Consider the following 25,069-nt stretch of genomic DNA (forward strand, 5'->3'; position numbering starts at 1 on the left):
CAAGTTGGACCCCTTTGACGACCTCTACATTCCTTCTGGGGGCTCCTGGATGAGCCCTGCCCCTCCTGGGCTGTCCTGCACCAAACCCATATGGTAACCCCTGTCCACAGTCAGAAACTTATGGTGGCCCTGTTTGCCTGTGAGGTCACAGTTGCCCCGGAGCCTGGCATTCAGGGCTCAGCATAGTTTTAGTAGTACATTTCATTACTTCCCTTCTGCTGTGGCTGGCGTCTATGGCCCCAACTCAGTGCTCCCATTCAGAGTTCTCTCCCAGTCTGTGTTTACCCTCTTTCTTTAAGGCTCTGTTTGAAGCCCGTGTTCTTGGTTTGCTGGCAGTGGTGGCATCTGTAGTCTGTGGAATGCTGCCTTCCAGAGGCCAGGTGGGCTCCCAGAGGGAGCAGGGGATACGGTTGGTAATTAAAATGGCAGAAACAGGACAGGCTGAGAAGACACTGAAGCTCAGGGATGTGTTTTCCGGTTGGGTTTTGAAGGATGAATAGGAGTTCATCAGTATGTTTCTGGAGGAACAAAAAAGGGAATGATTTGAACACTGGCATGAAAGGGGTGAGGCATGTGGGGCTTGGGGTGTGATGGCGGGGAGACTGAAGCAATGGGTAGAGCTCAGGCCTGGGTGCTCCACTGCTTTGCATACCGTGGTCCAGAGTTGGTGACCGTGTCATGTAATATCATGCGTCTGTGCCCCCCATTGGCGTCCTTGGCTGTAGGTGGGGGCAGGCACAGGTGTGGTTTGGCCTTCATGTTATCTGCACAGACAGTGATGCACTTGTCCATTGGTATCAGAGTGGGCCCATGGGAGGGGGCATAGGGCCCATGCTTGGATTTAGGAGGCCTTCAGCTGGGTGGCCTGTTTCGTGGACGGGGAGCAGGGCAGGAGCCATTGACATTAAACTCGAGGAACTTTCTAAGTCATGGTGTGGTGGGGGGGTGGTCAGTGTCTCCATTTGACCAAGGTGGGGATGGGGCCTGACACCCACTATCTCAGTGCTCCCATCCTCCTCTGAAGTAGGGAAACTGAAGCATGGGTAGGTTCCTTAGTCCTCCCAGGCTGTAAGGGGCAGAGTTAGGGTGTAAGCCAAGATGTCTCTCTGTAGTCCAGCTCCGCACAAAGATCTCAGGTGACACTGCTGTGCAGGCCGCGGGTTGAACCCTAGGTCCCCATGTGTCAGGGAGGAAATGACGTCACTTGCACAGGGGATGGCTTGCACTGTGCACCCACATGTGCGTATGGTTGCCCTTTCTTTGAAAAGGCTCAGTTTAGTCTATTTTGTAGAATTGCCCCCAACGTATGTCACACATGACATTAAGATGAATGACGCAGATGACACCAAGCTCTGTATCTTGTGTTGCATTTTGCGTTTTAGAAAACAAATTGGGAACAGAACCTTAAAAAACGTCCTTCTTTTCGGGTGAGAGTAAGTGAAACCTGCAAACGTGAATGCCACCGGCGTATCTTCCTTCCAAAAGGATCAGAGAAAATTACATTCCTGGCTCTCTTCAGCTGGGGCCTGGCTGCTGGTGGCCTCGAATTGTTAGCTCTCTGTGCTTGCTGACCTTGGGGAATGAATAGGAGGGATCACTCGAAAACTCGGAGAGACTCATGATCTACTTGCAACTCTTTGATTCTGAGAATGTTGGGCTGCTCTGCAGACCCCCAGAGTTCTGATCCCACAGTGTGAGCCGCTTTTAACGTTTTGGTGCAGAGAGCTGTTAGCCTCTTTTTTTTTTTTTTTTTTTCTTTTTAATGATCGTTCTGTCACCGATCTAGAATACCCATGTGTTCCTAAATGAGAGGCCTGCCTGCAGCCCCTTGACGCCCTGTTTGTGTCTCTCTCGTTTCAGTCTCCGGAAGCCTCAAGCATTGCTGGAGTCCATCTGGGTGCATCCACTTCTGAGGCCACGACAATCCTGCGGATGGCCAAGAGTCCCCTGGGGCCTGGCGACTCTGAGTGAGTAGGACCTGTGGTTGTCACCATTTGTGTGGGCACCTCAGCTCATGTGCTGTGTGGGAGCTGAGACAACATGTCTCTCTCACTAAAGCTCCAGTGCAACACACTAAATGATTTTCATTGTTTTCCTTTTACTTTTTTTTCAAATTTACCTTCATTTTGTGGAGAAAGATGGGAAGGAGGGCAGGACACCACTAGGGGACAGGTGGCCACACAGACTGTGTTTGCTGGGTTCCTGTCCACTTCCCTGTCAGGCCCGCCAGGTGCCTTTCTGCTGCCATGGTGTTTTCAGTGGCTCTGTGTTGTCTCCCCAGGTAGCTCCCCTTCCTGTCAGCGTGCGGGTGCGTGGGGGGCATCCAGGTGAGTGGCTCTCTCTGGGAGTCCAGCGTTCAGCACTGGCAGAATGTGGGCAGGATCTCCCCTCCAGACCTATCAATAATAATTACTAAATTGTTCTGCACTCCAGGCCTTTGTTCTGACCCAGCTGGCTGGCCTGAGATGCTGCTCTTATGGGCCGGACCCTCCCCGGGTCAGCAGGTAGGGCAGGGCAGCCTGAGGCTTGGGGACCACTGAGGAAAGTCCTCCTTCCCATCCCTCCCTCTAGTGGATGGGCTGTGACTGAGGCATCATGTGAATCTGCGTCTGAGGGTATGTCACCTCTGCCATGTCACCCAGTAGAGAGAGTCACCAGGGCTGCTGTGGCAAAGTACCACAGCCGGGGTTGTGGGGGGGGATTTACACACCAGAGGCTTATTCTCTCACAGTCTGGGGGCCGGAGTCCAAAGTCAAGGTGGCGGCAGGATGGGCTCCTCCTGGTGACCGTGAGGGGCTCTGTTCCAGGCCCTGATCCTGTGTCTTTGTCTCTGAATCCAAATTTCCCTTTTTGACAAGGACACTGGTCCTATTGGATGAGGGCCGCTGCCGATGACCCTATCTTAGGACTTGGAAGTTATCTGGGGGGCCATAATTCAACCCGTAGTAAGTCCCCTTCCAGGGCAGGGCCTGTCTCCCAGCTGCCTGTGGGGTCTGGTCAGCGGAGCAGCCCAGCACTCTTGCCAAGGAGTGGGGGCATCGTCAACAGCCTTGTGATCATCCCACACGAGCCCTTTCCCTAGCGGATACCTGAGTGCAGCACACGGCAGGCCATGGCTGAGCTCCCTGCCCACGTCCAGTCCCTCAGTAGCCAGCCTGCCAGGCCTTCCAGCTCCCTGTTCTTATACAGCATCCCCCAAAACCCCCGTTGGCTCCCTCACTGCCCTCCCCCAGAAGCCTTGCTCTGACTAACTTCTCCACCTGATGGTCACTCATCCAGACCCTGTTCCCACTGAGCTGCTCGATGCCAACCCCACTTTATACTGTCTTTCAGGAAACATCGTGACCCACCCCATTCTGTCTCCCTCCTCCTGTCAACCCTGCAGTGCTGCAGCTTCTTCAAGTACTTGTTGAAAACTTAAAAGCCCAAAGAGAACCATTTATTCTGCACATACCTGGATGTGGCACCGTGCTGGGGGAGTGGCACAGATCGACTCCCTGAATGAAGTTCTTACACGCACAGAGCTGGGAAGTGGCAAAGCTGGGGTTTAAAACCACTGGTGCTGCTCCAGAGCCTCAGCCACACCTCCATCACATGCCAGGCTCTGTCCTGGGTGCTGGAGAAACTGAGGCAGCTAGGACCCAGCCCTCTGCACAGGTGTGCTTACATAGCATTCTTGGCCAGGTCCTTTCTGGCTGTGACATGACATATACCACTGCCCTCAGCCCCCTTCACAGCCTTTGGTTCACTTTTTCTTTTTGTTCTTTTTGTTTTTAATTTTTATTTATTTATGATAGTCACACACACACAGAGAGAGAGAGAGAGAGAGAGAGAGAGAGGCAGAGACACAGGCAGAGGGAGAAGCAGGCTCCATGCACCGGGAGCCCAACGTGAGACTTGATCCCGGGTCTCCAGGATTGCGCCCTAGGCCAAAGGCAGGCGCCAAACCGCTGCGCCACCCAGGGATCCCACTTTTTTTTTTTAATTTTTTTTTATTTATGATAGTCACACACACACACACACACAGAGAGAGAGAGACAGAGTGGTTCACTTTTTCAAGTACTATGTTTATTTTATCAATATAAGTTATATACATATTTTGGGGCACCTGGGTGGCTCAGTGGCTGAGCGTCTACCTTGGGCTCAGGTCGTGGTCCTGGGGTCCCAGGATCGAGTTCCTCATTAGGCTCCCTGCGAGGAGCCTGCTTCTCCCTCTGCTTGTGTCTCTGCCTCTCTGTCTGTGTCTTTCATGAATAAATAAATAAAACCTCAAAAAAAGGCATATTTTTAAGAAGTCAGAAGTTCTATAAGTTTTATGAGAAAAATGGCAGACTCTTGGCTACCACCTTACTGACCTTGTGCAACTCTTGCCCTCTCCTGCTCCCCATAGACCACCACTTGCAGCTTTTAGGTGTTTCTTCTGGGATTTATTGCCATATTTGTAAAGGTTATGTATGTGCTGTTATTTCTGGATTTCCTATTGTGGTAAATATGATTTTAACTCAGAGTTTTCATTCTGTAGGGCTGCTCTATTTAACCAGTATAGTTATTTCATAATTTTGATTTAAATCCTTATAAAATATGTATCAGTCAGGATAGACTAGATCAGGAGATAGTAACAAATATCCCTTAGATGTGAGAAAATTCAGTTTTCTAATTAGCAGTTATAATGTTTATTTGTGTTTCCTCTTCTTTTGTTTTTGAACAATTTCAGGAGAAGATGCAGAGGGGATCCTTGGGTGGCTCAGCGGTTTGGCACCTGCCTTCAGCCCAGGGTGTGATCCTGGGGTCCTGGGATGGAGTCCCACATCAGGCTCCCTGTATGGAGCCTACTTCTCCCTCTACCTATGTCTCTGCCTCTTTCTCTCTCTCTCTCTCTCTCTGTCTCTCATGAATAAAGTTTTTTATTTTTTTATTTTTTTAATTTTTTAAAGAGAAGATGCAGAAATGTGACCCTGTTTCCTAACAACTAGAAGTCAGCCTGGCAATTCTTCAGCTTACTCTGGCTGGCTTCCTACACTCTCTCCCACCAAGATGAGGTCCAGGTCGCCAACACCCAGTGTTGACAAATCCAACACATGATTTTTTGTCATCATCTTGAGTGCCCCACAGCATTTGGATGTTATTTCTCTCTCTTTCTCTCTCTGCCTCTCTCCCCCCTCTCAATCTGAGGGGGAAAGCCTCCGGTTTTCACTATTAAGTATGATGTTATCTGCATTTTTAAAAATTGAGGTAAAATTCCCAGAACATGAAGTTAACCATTAATGGTTAATTAACCATTAACCATAAATTACATACTTTATCTTAAAGATGTCTTTACGATAAAGTATGCAATTTAGTAACATTTTTTACCTTCCCAGTGTCATGCATCCATCATTTCTATTGCATTCTGGGACATTTTTGTCATCCCAGAAGGCAACATTCATGCTCATTAAGCAGTCTCTCCCCATTCCTTGTCATCCATCCCCCGACAGCCATCACTCTGCTTTTAGTCACTATGAGTTTACTTATAGTGAATGTTTCCTACAAAATTAGAAATCATACAATATGTGATCTTCTGTGTCACAGCCTAACTATGAAATAACTATTGTTTATAAGCCACACAGTCTGTGGTATTTGTTATAATAGCCCAAAGGACCTTTGATTTGGTATAATGTTTATGAGGCTCATCCAAGTTGTAGCAGGTATTAGAACATCATTCCTTTTTACGACTGAGTACTATTCCATCGCATATTTATATACCATATCACGTCTGTCCACTTGTCCATCTGTGGACGTTTAGGTTGTTTTAGTCATTTAGCTATTGTGAATAATGCTGTTTTAAATGTGTACATATAGATATTTGTCTGAATACTTGTTTCCAGTTATTTTGTGAATATACCTAGGAGTGGAATTGCTGGATCATGTGGTAATTTTTAAGGAATCACCAAACTGTTTTCCACAACTGCTATATTATTTTACATTCTCACAAGCAGTATTTGAGAGTTCCAGTATTTGAGGGGTCTGTGACCAGACCCCACAGGCAGCTCATCCTTACCAACATCTTATCTTTTCTTTTCTTTCTTTTCTTTTCTTTTTTCTTTTTTCTTTTCTTTTCTTTTCCTTTCTTTTCTTTTCTTTTCCTTTCTTTTCTTTTTTCTTTTTCTCTTCTCTTCTTTCTTTCTTTCTTTCTTTCTTTTTCTTTCTTTCTCTTTTTTTAAAGTTATAGTCAACTATATGAGTGTGAAATGGTATCTTGTGGTTTTGATTTGCATTTCCCTTTGTTAAGCTAAGGATATTCTCCTTGATAACTAATTTGGTGAGTGTTTTTTAAAATTTTTTAAATTAAATTAAAATGTATTATTATTTTTTAAAGTCTTTAAAAATTTTTTCTTAATTCATGAGAAACACAGAGAGAGAGGCAGAGACATAGGCAGAGGGAGAAGCAGGCTCCCTGTGGGGACCCTGGTGTGGGACTTGATCCCAGGACTCTGGGATCATGCCCTGGGCCAAAGGCAGATGCTCAACCACTGAGTCACCCAGGCACCCAGTAGTTTTTTGTTTTTTTTGTTTTTTTAATCAGGAATTGGTGTTGGATTTTATCGGATGCTTTTTCTGCATCAATTAATATGATCATATGTTTTTTCTTCTTTAGTCTGTGTGTGAAGGCTTACAGTAATTGCTTTTTCTTATGTTGAACCAACATTGCATCCCTGGAAGACATCATTTCGTTGTGACATATAATTTTCATACGTTGTTGGATTCTGTTTCCTAATATTTTGCTGAGGATTTTTAAGTGTATGTTCATGAGAGATACTGGTCTTAGTTTTCTTGTAATTATCTGATTTTGGAATTAGGGTCATATTGGCTTCATAAAATAAGTTAGGAAATGTTCCTTTCCTTTCTTTTCCTTTTTTTTTTCTTTTGAGAGAGAGAGACACAGAGCATGCACACATGTGCATGTGGAAGTGGGGTGGGGGCAGAGGGAGAGGGAAGGAATCTGAAACAGACTCCTCACTCCAGCACGGAGCCTGATGTGGGGCTCGATCTTATGACCCTGAGATCGTGACCTGAGCCAAAATCAAGAGTTGGACACTAACTGATTGAGCCACCCAGGCACCCCATTCCTTCCTTTTTTAATTTCTGAAATAGATTATAGACAATTGGTATCCTATCTTCCTTAAACATTTGATAGAATTCATGAGAGAAGTCATCTGGACCTGGTGATTTTTTGGGAAGGCTATTAAGCATTTCTTTTAATTTTAATTTCTTTTTAATTTCTTTTCTTTAAAAGATTTTATTTATTCATGAGATATACAGAGAGAGAGGCAGAGATACAGGTAGAGGGAAAAGCAGGCTCCCTACAGGGAGCCCAATGTGGGACTCGATCCCAGGACCCCAGGCTCACACCCTGAGCCGAAGGGAGATGCTTAACCACTGAGCCACCCAGGCATCCTGATTTATTTTCTTTTTTTTTTTTTTTTCTGATTTATTTTCTTTACAACAGATATTCAGTTTGTTTTTCTCCTGTGTGAGCTTGGTAGTGTATATCTTTTAAGAAATTGGTACATTTTAGCTTAATTATTGAATTTGGGGGCATAGAGTTCTTGGTAGTATTCTTTTATTATCCCTTTAATGTCCATGGGATCAGTATTTTTTTAAAGGATTTTTTTTAAAGATTTTTATTTATTTATTCATGAGAGACAAACAGAGAGAGAGAGGCAGAGACACAGGTAGAGGGAGAAGCAGGCTCCAGGCAGGGAGCCCGACGTGGGACTCAATCCTGAGTCTCCAGGATCAAGCTCTGGGCTGAAGGCGGCGCTAAACTGCTGAGCCACCTGGGCTGCCCGGGATCAGTATTTTTTTATTTCTGCTATGAGTTAATTTGTGTCTTCTCTCCCCCTGCAAGTTCCTTTGTTGAAGTGCTGCCCCCCAAGGTGATGGTACTGGAGATGGGACCATTGGGAGGTGGTTAGAGCCCTCATGATGGTATTAGTACCCTTCTTAAAGGGGCCTCACAGAGATCTGCCACATGGGGGTACACCAAGAAGTCTGAGCCCCAGAAGGGGACCTGCCCTTGGCCTTGCTGGCATCCTGATCTTGGAGGTGCCCCTAGAACTGGGAGAAATAAAAGTCTGGTTTATGAGCCTGCTAGTTTGTGGCATTTTGTTACAGCTGCCCACAGACTGAGATACTTGGGTGAATGGTCCATGTGAGCTTGAGAAGACTGTGTGTTTTGCTGTAATTAGATAGAATATTCTATAAATGTCAATTAGATGCTGTTGATTGATAGTGCTGTTCAAGTGAACTATCCTTGTTAATTTTCTGCCTCCTTATTATATCGGTTATTGACCGATAACCATTTAGTTGGGAGGATGGTGTAGTCTCCAATTATAATGGTGGATTCATCTCTCTTTTCATTTCTATTAGTTTTTGCCTCCTGTGTTTGAATACTCTGTTATTAGGTACATAGCTGTTTAGGATTATAATACCTTCCTTGTAAAATTTAAATTCAAGTTAGTTAACACATAATGTGGTATTGGTTTTAGGAATAGAATTTAGTGATTCATCACTTACATATAACACTCAGTGCTCATCATAACAAGTGCCCTCCTTATCCCCATCACTAATCTGGTCCATCCCCCACCCACCCTCCTCCAGCAGTCCTCAGTTTGTTCTTTGTAGTTAAGAGTCTCTTATGTTTGCCTCCCTCTCTGTTTTTATCTTATTTTATTTTAGGATTGTAATATCTCCCTAAAGAATTGAATAAAATTATATATCATTATGTAATTGACCCCTCTCTATCCATGATGATTTTCCTTGTTCTAAAGTCTGCTGTGTCTGAAATTAGTATCAGTACTCCAGTTTTCTTTCGATTGGCAGTAGAATGGTGTATCTCTCTCCATTTCTTTACTTTTAATCTGGCAGAGTCTTTGTATTTAAAATGGGTTTCTTGTAGACAGCATTTAGTTGGGTCTGATGTTTTTATCTACTCTGACATAGTTTTTTTTTTTTTAAATTTTTTTAAATTTATTTATGATAGTCACACACACAGAGAGAGAGAGGCAGAGACATAGGCAGAGGGAGAAGCAGGCTCCATGCACCAGGAGCCTGATGTGGGATTCGATCCTGGGTCTCCAGGATCACGCCCTGGGCCAAAGGCAGGCGCTTAACCGCTGCGCCACCCAGGGATCCCTCTGACATAGTTTCATGAGGAGTCTGCTGTTACTCTATACTCTTTTCCTCTTTATTTTATTTTTTTAAAATTTTTTATTTATTTATGATAGTCACACACAGAGAGAGAGAGAGGTAGAGACACAGGCAGAGGGAGAAGCAGGCTCCATGCACCGGGAGCCTGACGTGGGACTCGATCCCGGGTCTCCAGGATCGCGCCCTGGGCCAATCGCGCCAAGGCAGGCGCCAAACTGCTACGCTACCCAGGGATCCCTCTTTTCCTCTTTAGATAAAATATTTTCCCACCTCCTTCTTGTTTCCTTCATGATTTTCATTTTCTCTTTGGTTTTCTTCAGCTTGAGTAGATATTTTTTGGTTTTGTGTCAGTTTTTGTTCTCTTTGTTTTCTTTTCTTTTTTTTTTTTTTTTTTTAGTATTTATTCTGTTTGGTGTTTTTTGAGCCTCCTGGATCTCTGGTTTGCTGTTAGCAATTTTGGAAAAATTTTGGCCATTATTACCAGAAATATTTTTCCTTCTCCATTATTTATTTTGACTCCTTTTGATATTCCAATTACTTGTATATTACCTCACTTGATACTGTCCCACAATTTTTAGATGCTATACCCAACCCCCATTCTTTTTTTTTTCCTCTTTTGCATTTCAGTTGGTAAAGTTTCTCTTTCTTTCTTTCTTTCTTTCTTTCTTTCTTTCTTTCTTTCTTTCTTTCTTTCTTTCTTCTTTCTTTCTTTCCTTTCTTTCCTTTCTTTCTTTCTTCCTTTTTTAAGATTTATTTATTTATTTATTCATGAGAGACAGAGAGAGAGAGAGAGGCAGAGACACAGGCAGAGGCAGGCTCCATGCAGGGAGCCCGATGTGGGACTTGATCTCAGGACTCCAGGATCATGCCCTGGGCCGAAGGCAGGCTCTAAACTGCTAAGCCACCCAGGTGTCCCCAGTTGGTAAAGTTTCTAATGATCTATCTTCAAGCTCACCAGTTTGGTCCTCAGCTATTTTGAATCGAATATTCTTCATTTTCAAAGGCATTCTTCATTTCTATTACAGGTTCTTTTTTTTTTCTTTAAGATTTTATTCTAGGGAGAGAGGGAGTGTGAGAGTGAGAGCGAACCAGGGGGAGGAGGAGAGGGAGAAGGACAAGTAGACTACCAACTGAACAAGGAACCCAGTGTAAGGGCTTGATCTCAGGAATTCTGAGACCATGACCTGAGCCAAAACCAAGACACTCAACTGACTGAGCCACCCAGGCATTCCTATAGATTCTTTTTTTAAAGAAAATTTCTAGCATCAGGGTGCCTGGGTGGCTTAGTTGGTTAAGTGTCCAACTGTTGATTTTGGCTCACGTCATGACCTCAGGGTTGTGATATCAAGCCCCTCATCGGGCTCTGCTCTGGGCATGGAGCCTGCTTAAGATTCTCTTTCTCCTTTCTCCTTTCCCCTTCTCTCTCTCTCTCTCTTTCTCTTTTTCCCCCTCCCTCTTTTTTAGAAAAGAAATTCTGGCATCTCTTTTTGATTCTTAGACTTTCCATCCTTCTGTTTATATTACTTGTGTTTTTCTCTGTTGTCTATTTTTCCCATTAGAACCCTTAACATATTAATCATTATTATTTTAATTTCCCAGTGTGGTAATTCCAAAATCTGTGTTATATCTGAATCTAGCTATAATGCTTGATTTATCTTTTTTAAATGTGGGTTTTAAAATATATATATTTATATTTATTTATTTAATCTTCAATATGCCTTATAATTTGTTGAAAGCCAGACATATCCTGTTGGAAAAATAACTGAGGTAACAAGCCTTTCATGTGAGGGTTTATGCAAACTTCATTAGGGGCTGGGCCTTATGTCATGTCTCCTGTAGCTGTAGGTGCTGGAGGTGTCAGAATCCTCCTTGGTTTTATCTCCCCATCCTTGACTTTGGTCTTCCCTTGGCACTTCTGGGCAGAGAATCTGCAGTTCTTTTAGCCATCACCCACTGGTGTCCTACTGGAATCTTGTGATGTGGTGGAGAGTGTCAGGTTTAATCCGGTTGGTGGTGAAATGAAATAGAGGGGTCAGGCAAAAGTTGGTTGAGGCAGGCTTTTAATGGACGCGCTCTTGGGCGAGGTTCCACAGCCCCATAAGGCAGTGAAGTGGGGAAGTTGTGCCCAAAGGGAGTACATGCGAGCTTTTTAAGGGGGGAAGGGTAAGGGGTTGTGTCTGTATGCGGTGGTAGGTATTAGGGCATATTACTGGTGGAATCGGTATGGGGCAATAACTGCTTACGTCCTTATATGGGGTTTGGATAAGGTGCGGTTCAGGTTTCCTGCATAGGCCCTGTCCCCCTGATGACGCGTCCTTGGGCCGTCTGCTGGTGGCGGGAAAGTTCTAAGGCGAGGGTAACAAGACGGAGGGTCTGCCGCCGTTTTGTTGGTGCTTCCCGATCCCCCTTGATCCCGCCGGCCCACCAGAGAGGTGTGGGGGCAGGGAGGCATTCTGTCATTCTAGGATGAAATTTCCATCTTTAGGTGGACCCATGCTCCCAGACCGTGGCCTTCACCAGAGTTTCTTCTCACTTGACTCCTCTAGCCCCCTCAGGTGAAACAGGGAAGCCAGAGGGGCTGTAGTGATTGGACTGCCCTTCCCAGGAGGCTCTGAGACAAGGTTCTGGCTAAGTCCTTCACCCTGGACACAAACCTTTGTTAGGGAGAAGGTTCTGGGTGTGTTTCACCATGGTTCTTTCCTCTTTCCTCTGCCAGAGCCAAGAGATATTCCTTTGTCCTTCAGGTTTCAGGGGACAGTCTGCAAACTGAATTCACTGATGGGTCCAGGAAAAGTCATTCATGTTCAGTTTGTCCAGCTCTTTCTTATTCTAAGGATGCTAGGACAGCCTCCAAGCTCTGTACACGTTGGACCTGAAACCCAGCCCATCTCTGGCTTCAGTTTTCCTCATGATCTTGTACTACCTGGAATTATAGACTTTATTTGATAGTTCACTAATCTTTTGCCTGTTTTCATTATTAGCATATAAAACCCGGAAGAGTGGAACTATGTCTGTCCTTTTCCCCTAATCCCCACACCTAAAAGAATGCCTGGCACAGTCTGAATGAATAAAAGTGATAAGTCATGCCACCAAGCCACCTGGTCACGGGTGGCTGATAATTTATACTTTCGTCTTGTGTGCTGCGGTTTTGGTAGATTTGAAGCACAGATGAATGAGACTGCATGGAGGAGGTGTCCAGATGTCCTCACTGGACAGAGGAAAAAGCCCGGTGTTACCACCTGAAATGCATGAGGATATTGCTTGCCGCTAACAGGTGCCGATGGTCTGTCCTTCCAGCAGTGCTCATGGCGGCGCTGGGAGCAGGGCTCGCTGGGCAGCAGGGTAGGCCCGGCCAGCACAGAAGCAGGTGGCTTTTCTGTGGCCACTTCTGAATGGCCAGCTGTTTTGCCCTCTTGCTGTGGGTGAATCTTGCATCCCACCCTTTCCCCCACATTCCCAATACTTTGTTTTGGGGATTGCAACTGCGAGCCTCCTGCACATCAAGAAAAACAAATTTGTCCCCGTTCTCCACATCTTGCTGATGATCGTGCCGCCAGCATCAGTTCTCATGAACAGATTTTTAAACCATTGCCATCTGTTCTGCTCTTTGTTATGAGTGTAAGAAATATTGTTTTCCTAATTCCATCGGGGAAGGGGGGAAAATATGTACTCCTGAAGACCGCGGATCTTGTAGAGGAAGTGTGGATCTGCCACCCACTCACTAGAGATAGGTCGCTTCTGCCCCCATTTGAGGCATTCACAGTAAAGTTAGCTTACTGAAAGGATAATATTGGCCTACTGACTAACATATAAAAGGAATTTAAGGGAAAGGTAGAGGTAGTCAAGTTGGTGCTGTTAAAAAACAAAAACCCAGCTGAATACCTTTGAAAATCTAATTGTATTCTTGAAATGATTCTTGAATCAGCTAGCATGCACCCACTCTGGCAAGTAGAGGGGAGCTCAGAGGAGTTGTATGAAATTCAAGGTTTTTATAGGAAGGAGGGGGGCAAGGAAGTTATTAGCGAAAGAAATGAAGGGATCATCTCAGGCCTGGTCACATTCCCTTTAGGTGAGGAGCAGGAGGCCTTACCATGCAGATCACCTCATTTTCTTTTGGGGGAAGGAGGGGGTCCTGTGACGGATGACCTCACTGATGCTGATCAGAACATTCCTCACTGACTGGGTAAGACTCCATTTCTAGGGGAGGTTGCAACCCTGGTTAGGTTCAATATGAAGACTCTGTTGGGTGACTTGGCCTAAGTGATGCCAGTTTGGGACTGTGATTTTCTTTATAACAATGCAGAGGCCCAAAGGCCATGTGCCTCCATACCTCTGAGGCCTCAGTCCCCTAGGGTGTTGGGTGGAAAGGGGCTGGCAGTGATACAGTGTGGTCCATGCTGTTGCCGGAGATGTTTCCAGAAGAGGGCCAAGTCTGGGGACTGTTTTCTGCCCTCAAAAGCTTATGAGGTTGGCCTAGACTGATGCCAAGCCAGGTAGGGCTCACCACCAAGCTGTGGGACTGGTTGGGCAGCTTCTGTGGTCGTGGCAGACCTGTGTATCCACCTCACATATAGATGTACGCAACATTTTCTGTGGTTCTAAATGAGGTTTGGGCCAAACACTTCAAACAAATGCACATGCATACAGCCCACGTTGAGTTTTGCATCTGGAGGACGACAGGAGAGTTTTATTGCAGAAGGGTCCATCAAGACTCATACCCAGTGTGTGGTCATGCTGGTGTCCACTGGAGACACCAGAGCCTGATGCCACTTTACCCACTACATTGAATCACCTGTGTTGTATAAGAAACAAGTAAAAAAAAAAAAATAGCTTTATTTTTACACCACTGTCCCTCCGAACCTCCCTGACTGAACATTCAGGGACATCCTGGAGCTTTCTGTTGTTGTAAGGCAAGAAAATGTTCTCATTTCAGTAATATGATAAGTAATCATAGACTCTCTGGAGCTTCTTCTGTGTGGCTGAAGCCTGACCAGTCTCCGAAGGCGGCAGTAGGTGGAGGGTTTTGTGTGTGTGTGTGTGTGTGTGTGTGTGTGTACTCTGCTCTCGTCCCTTGTCTCCATCTCTGCTTCCTGGCTTGGGCCATGAGACATGGAGTATCTGGGCAGTCTTACCTAAAAGGCGCTGCTTGGCATTTTCAGAGCCCAGCAGATGTTGACCTCTGAATGTCCTCTGGAGGGGCACTCTTGTGGGTTTCTCAGAGATGCTCCTGCTGGGAACTTGTAACTCATGCCCACCACCTGAGGGAAGCCTTGCTGGGCTGGTGCCTTGCAGCTGGTGACTGCTCCACTTGTCCCTTGCATTGGGCATCCTCTGGGGCTGGCTGTGCCCCACACCCAAGAGCAGCTGGCTGCTCCTCCCTGGGCAGCTCCTCTTGTGAATTTTCACAAGACCTGTGTGCCAGCCCCCAGATGCCAGGGACTCAGGTCACTCATCGCAGGGGTCTAGGTGCCCTGCTCCAGGGGTAGACAGAACTACCTGCCCCTCTTGATGAAGCACAGCCCTCCAGTAAAAGCCACCCCCCTTTCTCCTGGTTTCCTGTGGCCCAGAACATTGGAAGAATTGGCTTGGGGATGTGGTGAGGGGGCACATGTCAATGGTGGATGTCGGCGTGCTTACCACCTCTGCAGGCGCTAGCAGGGAACAGGAAGGATGACACAGCGTGCTCGCCCATAGCTGGTGGCCTCCCAGAACACACAGCCCCAAGGTGGTCACTCTGGAACTCCAGCACTTTGGAGGGGAGTCCCCCAGTGGAAGTTTATAGTGAGGACAGAGAACTAAAGGCGCCGTGACTCAGAAGGAGTCTCTTGCTTCCAGCCAGTAAAGCAGGAGTGATTGTGTCCTTGTCCCCTGTCCCCTGAGGCCTGGTGCTGCAGCTGTGAGTCCGTGTCAGTGCTGTGCTTCCAACGGGGAGCACTACCTGCTCTCTTAGTAGGTAGCTGGAGAAATGCTCTCATTTTGCAAAGCTGACCGAATGACTGTTTCTAGAGTTGGCGGAGGGGCCTCCACGTGTGTCAGGAGCGGTTTGACTCTGTGAGGGGTCTGGAGTGGTGGTTTCCAGGAGTACAGTGGTGTCTAAGGGTTAATTGGGATGTTGTCTGCATTTGGCATGGAGATGGGAAAGCTTTATGTTTATTCAAATAGCAGTTAATTTAAAATTACAATTTTAGTCTTAATTGTATGTATTTGGGGATCCCATTTAAGTCTCTGGAAATAATTGCAGAGTAATATTTTGGGAAGTTATATTAAAATGCACAGATGTTTGAGGAAAGAAAGGTTCCTGTTGGGTGAGGCTCAGCCACGATGGAGAGCCCCTCCTCCTCCAATTTGGTGGCTATCAGGTTCCAGGAAACAAAGGCTGTACTCTCACCATGGCTCAGCCAGAACTGGTGTTGGTCAGTGTCTCTGCATCTGGTGAGGCATCTGTGGGAAGAGAAGGGAGCACCCAAGGCGAGGAGAGCAGGAGGGGTCAGAGGGCGAGGCAGACCCTTAAAACTCTGAGACAGTATGTGAAGCCAGGCTTCAGAGGCGGTGTTGGCAGAAGGACCATCAGGTTCGCCGGGACCTTACCTAAACCCTGGAGCTCCCAGGTGGGCCTGGTTGTAGGCCTGCACAGGTCATAGCATGGGGTTACCGGCTCCTGATGTGTAGGTGACCCCTTGTAGAGGCGTTTGAAATCTGGGGACAGCCTTCCCCAGAGGACGTCTCAGAGGAGCTCCGAGGACCTCTCCCCTGCTCTTGAGCAGGGTGTGGGTGCTTGCTGGCTGCTGGCAGTCAGGGGAGGGAGCTGGGCCCCTCCCGGTGTCGTTGATGATTTCCTGCGGTGGTCCCTGTGCTCCCCCTTCCCTTCTGCATTCCTGCAGGGCAGCTGGATGGGGGCAGAATGGAAAAAGCGAGCCCCTCAGCACCCTCTCCAGATGACCTGCTGAGTACTTCTCGTGTCTTCCGTGTCCCCTCTTCTATGAGAGCTTTGGGCTTGACTTGCAGTGACACTGGCAAATGCTTGTTTGTGGCACTTCTTGGCATGGAGGATCTTACTCAGCACAGTAATAACCATACCCTGAGGTCCCGTTCAGAGCACGGCTGCTTGAAGCACTCACGTTTCTCCAGCCCCGCAGGAGCTTCTAAGCCTGAGCCTGGGCTGGGCGAGGCCATGGTACCGGGGTTTTAACTGACATGTGGAGCCCAGTGAGCCTAGCAGAGCGTGGGGATGAGCAGTGACCGCCTTCGGGCGGGAGGCTGCGCTCCTGCTGGCAAGGCCGTGGGGAGACCGGCCGGCCGTTGGGAGAGCAGGAAGCCCCTGTGATGGCAGAGAGCGGGTCTGTGAGGGGAGGCCAGGGGGTGGACCGTGCAGCCGGGAGGGAAGCCTGTCCGCACGCCATGTGGAGGGTCTTTGGGTCAGGGTGTGTTCTTCACATTTAGTCTGCCACCGTGACCACTAAGGTGCATGCTTGAATTTTACCACACGCTCGTTATCCGTCAGGGCGGTGAAAGAAATGCCTCGGCTTCTTGCAGGGGCCTCTGGCAGGATGACCAGGGCTTTCTGGCAGTGGAGATGGAGGGCCTCCTGAAGGGGGTCGGTCCTGTCTTGCCAGCAGAAGGGACCACCGCCTCAGTGGTCAGCCCACGAATTTCAGTACTGGGCAGATTAAAGCCAGGTCTCTCCCAGCCTGTGAAGGGAATGAAAACCAAGACCCTTCCAACCATTGTCCTGCCCCTTGAAAGAGACGTGGGGAGTGACTGGGGAGGCCCTGTCTGCTGGTTAACAGGCACTGAAGCAAGTGCAAGCCCTGAGTGCAACCTCAGATGTTAACAATCTTATTGTTGATGGAAAGCAAAGTCTGCAAGCCCACAGCTTACCTGTCTGAAGTCAGGGCCTGTTGTGGAGCCTGACAGGCTGTGTAGTCAGCCCATGGAGCCATTTCCCAGAGGACATAGCATTGTCCTCTGTGCCGTGTGCCTGCTCGGCTCTGTGTGGAAGGGGGAATAGTGACAGACACAGGACCTGTGTCCTGCCCCCAAGGAGCCTACAGGCCGGGGTATGATCCTGGAGTCCACGGAAGGGCGGCCCATGGTGGCTAGAGCAAAGGGCACCAGGGAAGTTTCCAGAAAGATGCGGTTATTAGCTGAGGCTGGCAAGAGTAGATCAGCCCAGGAGAAAGAAAGATGGGGGCTGGCTTCCAGGCAGAGAGAATTGCCCATATGTGCTGAGACACCTGTGCTGGGACAAGGCCAGGAGTGGGAGTGCAGGGCTGTTTACTACTGGTCTGTAAATTCAAGGAAAGATAGTCCTGGATAGAAGAGACTAGGGCAGAGGTGAGTGGAATAGGTAGGTAGCCAGACCCCTGCAGCCTTGGGAATGGCGTTAAGGAGTTTGGACTGCGTCCTGGGGCCGGGGCCATTGCAAGGTTTTGAGCAGGGGTTGGAGGAGACCAGAAGGAGCTTGCCCTTTGTGATTCTGAGTGTGGGAATGGCCGTGGGGGTGGCAGGTGTCACTAGCGCTGTGCACACCTTTCCACAGGGGAGGACCAGAGATCACTAATTAGTCTTGATTGTGCAAAACAGGTGCCTGTCTGCTTGGGGTCCAGTCATCCCTGTCTGCTGTGTAGACCTTGTAGTTGAGGGTTGGCAGCTAAAATGCTAGTCTTTGTGAGATAACAAAGAGGGAAAAAGGTTGGAGGCAGAATAAAGGCTGGCCAGTGACCGGTGAAGTCCCCCCGGCCCCAGTTGGGTATGGTTTCTTGATGGCTTACACTGATTCGGCCTTGACTGTGGGCCTCTTTATTGCGGGGGCTGCTGGTGGCTCAGGGCTCTCACTTGCAGCCTCAGTGCTTTATCCTCAGAGGCATCCTCAGAGCCATGGATGTTCATAGTTCTGGAAAGACTATCTATGCTGCTACCTGGTAGCTCAGCTGCCCAGGGCTGTCGGGTAGGGCTTTACTGTCAGAGTGAGGCCAGAAAAAAGAAAAAGGAAAAAAAAAGCAACCCGATGTTTAAGCAAAGTCCACATGACTTTTTTTTTTTTTTTTCCACATGACTTTAAATGCAAAGCATCTTATGGTCCAAGGTGGTTGCAGGAGTTCCAGCCATCAGGTTTGTGTTCCAAGCAGCAGAAGGAGGAAGGGTGAGCAAAAGAGGTCCACCTCCAAGCTGAGTAAAGCTGCCTTTAAGAAGCTTTCCTGGGAGTCCCTGTTGCATTTGTTTATCTTTTTGGCCAGATGCTAGTTACATGGCCTCAACTAGCTAAATGGGAGGCTCTGCAGCTCAACTTAAAATCCGAGTTTTGTTCCAAAGGAAGAGAGTGGAGATGGCTGTTGAATAGACAGTTCCCACAGTCCCAGCCCCTCCCAGAAGCCTCTGCCCTATAACATTGTTCTGCTCTGAAGCCAGCCAGCCTGGCTTCCTTCTTTCTACCTTTCCTTTATTCACCTCCTGTTTCCCAAGTGTTTGCTGGTACCTGCCATGTGCTAGGCACTGGTGGTCAAAGAGGAACATGACAGAGAGGAATCAGCACCTTGTAGGCTCAGTTTTTGCCTGCCCTGCTGCCTGCCTGCTGCTGTGGTGGTTTCTGCATTGTGTTCCCAAAAGAAGAGCAGGTGGTAGGGCCCAAAGATCTGGGTGGAATCCACTCTAGAACTGACCAGCTGGATGCTCACAAAGTGAGGGCAAGATCCCCACAGGGCATGGTGAGCATCGAGTGGATCACAGTGAACTGCGTCCCACACCAGGTACCTGGCACACTTAATATAGCACACTTTTTTTCTAAAAGACAAAAGCAGGGATTTTCCATTTTTTTCACCCTGTAGTCTGACCTGGAAGTAGGAGAGGCAGTTCTCCTATACCATATTTCTTTGAAATTTTATTTGGTTGACACATCTCTAAATCACAGGTCTCTAGGCAGAGCAAGAGCCTTGCACAGTGGCATGAACCCTGCCTTGTCTTGAGGCCCTGCTGTCCCTCCTTTGCCTACCTGCTGAGGTTGAGGACAGAGTACAGCTCTGTCTGTTGGTTTTGTCTTGGCTAACCTGTGCAGGCAGGGTGGGAAGGGGGGAGTTGGAACCCACAGTGTAGGGTTCAGGTAAGTGGCTTTTAAAGCATCCCGGGATTCAAAGGCCAGCAGAGCTGAGGGCCACTGCATTAGCCCCTCTGGGCACAGGCAGAGGCCATTTGGGGGGTTAGTGGCAGAGGGTCAGCAGTGGGGGCTGAAGTCCAAGGTTGAAGTGCAGATCCTGGTAGGATGGAGCTCTGGCTGTGGTAGGATGGGAGGAGTCAGCTGGGCCTTTGCCTCAGCCTCTGAAGTCTGTCTGGCTCAGGATAGACATGGGGTGTGCATGAGGGCAGCCTGCAGAGCAGGACTCAGCTGGTCTCACTGAGTGCACCTGTTCCCAGTTAGGGACCTCTACTTACCCAACAGAAGACAAGGGCTGTTAATTTCCGTTTGGCTTAGTGTTGTGTTAGTTCACATTCTTTAACTGATGCAGAGCACATCCCTGTCAACCAGAACACGTGACCGAGCAGAACTGCTGTTCCCAAACCTGAATGCAAAACAGAGTGTGCATTCAGATGAGTTTCTGAGGTCCTGATTTTGTCTTGTTGCTTGTTGATTTGATTCCTTGTAGAGGAAGGAAGGTTTTTGGCCCACTGGAAATTTTTTCCTCCCAAGAGATGTTTCAGTCTGGTTGGAAATAGATACAGAATTTGGTTTTGCAGCGCTCCCGGCGTCGCCAATAGCTGCACTGGTGGGTCTGTCAGAGGTGTTGGGAGCCTCCCTGTGTATGTGATGCTTGATCATTTTGCATTTGCTCCTCCAGCTTTGCCTCATGGCTCTCTTTCTGCCAGCCCTCTTTTACCCTGTAGTTTTTGAGGAGGATGTTTTGAGTGGAAGCTGTTGGGCTCCCAGGCTTTCTTCTGCTGTCCTGTGACCTCCCAAACCAGCTTCTGGGAGCTGTGAGCCCTCTGCCCACCCCAGGATGCAAAACCATTGCCATGAAAAGCAGCCTTGCAGAGCTGGGCATGGAGTGCCTGGGCCCCGATCATGTGTGGACCTGGTGAGTGGCCAGCTCTGTGCAGAAGGCCAGCTTATCCCCAGGAGTACTAACAGTTTGGGCACCTGATTTATCCTTCTTCCTCTTCACGGCCCAGCTCCCCCACAGAGGAGAGGGAGTGCTCAGAAAACAGATTAGGAATGGTCAGAGTTCAGAGGGTCCCTGGATGGAGCCCCTGGCTCTCCCACTAGACTGTGGTCACCCAGGGATGGGCAGATGGACCGTGAGGAAAGCCAGAGGGAAACAGAGGGACCTAGATGGGGTGCATATCAGTGACCTGGTGAAGATGGGCAAGAGCAGACATGAGGGGATACAGAGGCCCCAAGGGAGCGGAGAGAGGTCAGTGGGGCCAGAGGCAGAGATAGGCCCTGACTCATCCTTTTGGTAACTATGGCACCCCCGGGGAGTCCCATACTTCTCTGAGCCTCAGTGTCCCCGTCTTCCAGCCTGTGAAATGAGTGCCATGGACGTCTGTTTAATGCAGAAAGAGAAAGCAGTTGACAAAAAGGCAAAGCACTATTCAGATCTTACTGGCTCTCCCTCCACAAGAGCATACCCCTGTTATTGCATGAGACACAGGGCTGCCCTGCCCAGGGGTGGGGTTGGGGGGGGGCAGTTTCCTGCCAGAAAGGGTGGCAGAGACATTGTCGCAGTGAGGGACGTGGGTGTGGGCTGGGAGGCAGGGCATCTCCTGTCTCCTTCCCCATCTGCATGGGGTTGGGGGTGTCTAGGGACGTGCCGAGAAGGTCATGTTGAGGGGTGCCATCCTCCGTGGGAGGGCAGCCCTTCCTGGTGATTTTGCCGTGGTGAAGTCACACATCACTGAATGTATTTGGTGTGTGGCCGTGAGCACAGTTCGCAGGGTCAGATGGAGCATGACTGCTCTGGGAGGGGCAGGGCCCAGAGGTCAGAGGCAGGGGTGAGGGTGGAGAGGGCCTCCCGGGTCCTGCTCCCTCTCCGCCCCTGCTTGGTCCTGGCAGTGTGAAATATCCTGTCACTGAATCCCTGTTGCCCCTTTCTACAGCACACACAGCTAACTGCTGTCATCTCTAGTACTTTCTTTCTTAGATCTTTTATTGTGAATTACCCAGAAATATGTTTGTTGTCTGTGGTTCTGTGCTTTACACAAGGTGTTTTGGATGTTATTTTTTTCTGTGATTTTTATTCCCTTTTCTTTCTTGTAAGGAGCTGTGTTAGGTCAGGTCCTCTGAGAAGTAGATGCCAAGGCAGGATTGAATATGTGTGGATTTTATGGGGGGAACTGCCTGTGGGAGCCTGGGAGGGCAGGGGGAACCATGAGACATTAAAGAGGCGTGGGTGGAAGCTTCTAGGCTTCCAAGGAAGGCAGAGCTACCTGTTTACTCTTTTCACCAAGAGTGATGATGTGGGTGTGCCTCCCAGGGCAGGGTCCCCATTAGCGTCCCCATGGTGCTCAGTCCCTGGGAGGAGGGGGGCCCTGTGCAGACATTCAGAGTGAGCCACTGAAATGCTGATTCTGATGGACAGCCATTCTGCTTTGCAGTCGAGTTTTACAAATACTTCCTGTGGGAGGTAGTGTGGTTGCAGTGGTGGTTAGGAGCGGGGCTCTGAAGCCACATGGCTGGGGTTGGAATCCAGGCAGTATACCCCCTACTGGCTGCGTGGCCCTCTCACAAGTAATGGGGCCTCAGTTTCTTCATCCATAAAATAGATGTGGGGCTGGGACCTGCTGTGCAGGATGGGGAGGAACACATGCCTAATCACACAGCACTGCAATGAGGTGAGTTCCAGAGCTGGGCCCAGCCTGCTGGCATCCTGGGGAGCCCAGGAGACCTTCATCTGAGGCTTTGGTTCTAATGCCTTTTGGCCTTCCTTACAAGGATTCATGGAGGGAGCATGGGTAAACTGGTATTTCCTGGGGTGGTACTCAGTGCAGGTTCTTGCCAGCCACCCTAGTCCTGGAGCCAGTCCAGGGTGTCCCACTGTCTTTGTCTATCTCTCTCCTGCACTTGGTCAGACCCTGTGACTTGTGTGGCTCCTCCTCCCATAAGTGACCTGTGAGGTATCCTCACCCGCAAGACTTGAGGGATCTTCTGTTGAACAGACACAGGTGTGCAGACCGGAAGGATACGTCTGGATGTGTGGCCACTCCCTCTTCCCACTGAGCTTTCCCTCCAAGGAGAGAGTGAATGCCAGGCTTGGGACCTCTCAGCCCAGCCTTCATCATACATGGAGCTGTCCTGGGGCAGCCCCTAAATGACCTCAGTGGCAACTGGGGCTTCGGTTGGAGCCTCTCTGTAATGTTTTCAACTGTCTAATTTGTAAATACTGTGACTCACCCAAAATTACAGAGCCAAACTAATATGGAATCAAGAATTTATAGATTGCATTTTCCCTCATGCAGTTTCTTTGAGTCTTGGGAAATCTCAGTTCGTAACGAGAGGGTCCTCTAACCAAGGCCTCGGGCGTGTCTGAGGCCTTGCCAATTTCTACCCGGTTGGGTGGGTGAACCCTTGGGGGCCTTATACTGAAGACCTATCTCCTGCCTCCGAGCCTCAGGTTCCAGGCCCGGAAGCCCCTCCATCCATCTTCTAGGTGGAGAGGGTCCAAGTGCCATGGTGGTGGGAGTGGTGGGCAAGCCTTCTGGGGCTTACTTGGCTCAGTCAGGAGAGACACAGGCCCCTCTGCTCACACTCGCTGGCAGAAACGGGCCTGACCTCAGGAGGTTTGGAAAGATGGGGCCACATGAACTACTTGATGGGCACAGCTATCCATGCCAGCCCCGTTGGTGCCTAGCACCTTCGGATTTCCAGAGAGCACTGGTCTTGCAGACCTTCACAGTGAGACTTTCTTGGCACAATTGGTCTAGTTGGATGAGTTAGGAAGCTGAGGCTCAGAGCCAGGCTTTCAGTGCCACCTTGGGAAGTGAGAGCTCAGAGCTGCAAACATCCCAAGAGCGTCCATTGGGACAGGGGTCAGCTTGTCTCTTGGGATTCGTGTGAGACCTTCTCTGACCTGAGACTGACCTGGGGGTGGGGGCGCCTTCTCTGCAGGGTGCTCAGTTGACTGCCCTGTCTCCTTCCTCACCCCCCTTGGGTGGTGGCTCCACCCTGCACCCACCCCTCACTTCCCATTCTAGACCCAAACCCCCATAGGCCTTTTATGGATCTTAGATGGAACCCTTCTCCTGGCCTCACGTGCCTGCTTGGGGAGGCTGGGGTGGTCCCTCATGGTGTGCCTGCTGGCTCTAATGCATGCTCCCTTAGCTGCCTTGTCTGCAGCCAGGACTCCTCCTCCCCCAGCCTCCACTGCTTCTCCGGGACATCCAGGCCAGCCTCCTCTCCTAGCCTTTGCATGCCACCACCTCCGACCTACTCTCCACCCTGCAGCCAAGCTATCTTTTCAAGAAGCACAGCTGACTGGGGCTCTCAGGATCAAGTGCAAACCCTTTGTCAAGTGTGCAGAAGCCTGGCTCCCCTCTTTCCTCTCCCTCTTGTAAGCCTCTTCCCCCTAGACTTCAGCCACTGTGGAACATTTTCTCCGGTCCTCCTCAAATTTCCATGTAGGCATCTTGGCTATGCTGTGCCTTCTGCTTGAGATGCCTCCCCACATCCTTGTCACCTAATTGGTCTTCTGCATTCTTCTACTCCTCTTCTCCCTTGGAGGCCTTCCCAGGCTGGGTGAGGGTCACCCTGCGTACCACCCTTCCCACTGCTGGTCGCACACCTTCCAGGCCATCTGTTCCCTGCATTTGATGACAAATGCAGGGTGAAAACTCCTGGCAGGCAGGGCCAGGGCCTGCACCTCTTGTAACCTGGTGTAGTGTTTAGCATGTAGAAGGAGCTTAGTGTCTGAGCGATGACTGCAGAAGCTCTGATGTGTGTGGACATGTGCAGAGATGGGGCAGGAAAGAGCTGCTGCCTCCAGTCTCAGTTGTGAAAAAAGATGCTGGGGAAGAATATGGCAAGTGGTCATCAGAAGTCCCTTCTTGCTTTGGGATGGTGCTGTGGAGAAAGGTGTAGGCGGAGGCTGCAGCCCTGGCATGCTGGTTGCCCTGTGGGGGTTCTAAAGTCTTGGGGAGCCTGGAATAGCAGCTGGAAGGGAGGATGGCAGGATGATTGGAGTGTGCGGCCCCTGGGCTGGGGCAGAGAACCCTTCCTACCTCTCCTGGGGAAGCCATGGGCTTTGTCTCTTATTCATACTTTGCCCTGAAGAATGGAGCCTTGTTCTTAGAGGCATCTTGGGGAGCAGCAGCTTTCCAAGCACAGCACAGCCACACAGACAACATGCAGGCCCGCGTGGGTATCTTGCCATGGTGCGATTGTTGGGACTTCATTAAAAATGAAATCTTGTTCAGGATGGAGAGGGCCCAAGGTAAGGAGACTAGCAGAGCCTCAGTGTTTATCTCAATAATTAAGAAGTTAAAGTGGGAAGCAACGTAAGTAATAATGCAGAAGGTGACCTTGGGGTGATCGTGGTTGCTGACGATTAATGTTTTAACATCATATCGATTCTTGCAACTTCCCATGGTGCCGGAGACCTCCATGCTGGGTGGTGCTGTCGGGATCGCTTTGTCAGCATTGAGGATTTGGGGGTGCAATATGAAAATTTCACTTTGCAAAATAAAGAGGGTAATGAAACTCTTTCCATGTGTATTCAGGTCGCCAGTGGCTAGAAATTTTAAAGTAATGATCTGTACTCATTTATTTTTGTTGTGTTGCTTTCCCAAGAAGACTGGTGGAGGCAGCAAGTGTGCTCAACTTTATTTGCAGCCCGTTATAAATGGAGCTGTGAGAAAGAGAAGGATTCTGGGCCTTCAGTGTGAGAGGTTTTCACCT

General features: G+C 48.9%; 1 protein-coding gene across 2 annotated transcripts in view; it reads left to right on the top strand.

Moving 5' to 3' along the window:
* APBA2 (amyloid beta precursor protein binding family A member 2) overlaps positions 1 to 25,069 on the top strand; it is a 238,941-nt gene that overhangs the window by 49,161 nt on the left and 164,711 nt on the right. For both annotated transcript variants that reach the window (XM_072796094.1, XM_072796085.1), the window contains exon 2: positions 1,861 to 1,967. The gene's annotated coding sequence lies outside the window, so the exon portion shown is untranslated. The remainder of the gene's footprint in view (positions 1 to 1,860; positions 1,968 to 25,069) is intronic.

The sequence above is a fragment of the Canis lupus genome, chromosome 2 (genome assembly GCF_048164855.1).
Source record: "Canis lupus baileyi chromosome 2, mCanLup2.hap1, whole genome shotgun sequence".
NCBI lineage: Eukaryota > Metazoa > Chordata > Mammalia > Carnivora > Canidae > Canis > Canis lupus.